Source organism: Arachis hypogaea, chromosome 19 (genome assembly GCF_003086295.3).
Source record: "Arachis hypogaea cultivar Tifrunner chromosome 19, arahy.Tifrunner.gnm2.J5K5, whole genome shotgun sequence".
NCBI classification, from domain to species: Eukaryota; Viridiplantae; Streptophyta; class Magnoliopsida; order Fabales; family Fabaceae; genus Arachis; species Arachis hypogaea.
The window spans coordinates 71,922,787-71,923,729 of record NC_092054.1 but is presented as its reverse complement, the minus strand read 5'-3'; the positions used below and the strand labels follow the sequence as shown (position 1 = coordinate 71,923,729).

General features: G+C 44.4%; 1 non-coding gene across 1 annotated transcript; it reads left to right on the top strand.

The window, feature by feature from the left end:
* Nucleotides 1–284: 284 nt before the first annotated feature.
* On the top strand, nt 285–388 carry LOC112781921 (small nucleolar RNA R71). The gene has a single exon (XR_003192668.1). It is a non-coding gene; the product is annotated as a small nucleolar RNA R71 (small nucleolar RNA).
* Nucleotides 389–943: the final 555 nt, after the last annotated feature.

Sequence of the window (943 nt, the reverse complement as noted above, 5' to 3'; positions counted from 1 at the left end):
CTTGCTTTGTTTCTAATTGCCTGGTAAGCTCTGCTAGTTGCTTGGCAAACACCTTGTTTTGGGCTAGAATTGTATCAACATGGTTCAGCTCCATGACTCCCTTAGTGTTGTGCCTTTCTGATGCATAATAGTATTCATTCTCAGCCACTGTCTCGATCACTTCAATGGCTTCTTCCACGGTCTTTTTCTTGTTCAATGAACCTCCTGATGAATGGTCTACAGCCTTCCTTGATTCATAAGAGAGCCCATCATAGAAGATGTGCAATTGCACCCAATCATGGAACATGTTTGGTGGGCATTTCCTTGTCAAGTCCTTGAATCTCTCCCATGCCTCGTAGAGAGTTTCACCATCTTGTTGTCTAAAAGTCTGGACCTCAGATCGAAGCCTATTGACCTTTTGTGGAGGGTAGAAACGTGCCAGAAACTTGCCTTCCACCTCATCCCATGTGGTTAGACTCCCCCTTGGGAATGATTCCAGCCACTTAGCTGCCTTGTCCCTAAGTGAAAATGGGAACAAGAGCAGTTTATAGGCATCTTCCTGGACTCCATTGGACTTCACAGTGTCACAAATTCTCAGGAATTTTGTGAGATGTTGGTTTGGGTCTTCATTAGCATTTCCTCCAAAGGAACAATGATTTTCCACCAATGATATTAGCTGTGGCTTGAGCTCAAAATTGTTGGCCTGAATGGGTGGTTTCTGGATGCTACTACCACAATTCCCAGAGGTTGGGTTTATGTATGAACTAAGAACCCTCCTCTCAGGAATGGCATTGTTTCCATCAGCTCTCTCATGGTTGTGAACTTCTCTATCCATGTTGAGATCTAGAGCTTCCTCAAAATTGTCCTCAGATTCTCCTTCAAATTCCTCTTCTCCCACTACTCTCTTCCCTCTTGCTTCCCTTCTAAGTCTATGAAGGGTCCTTTCCGGTTCGGTATATGGAGG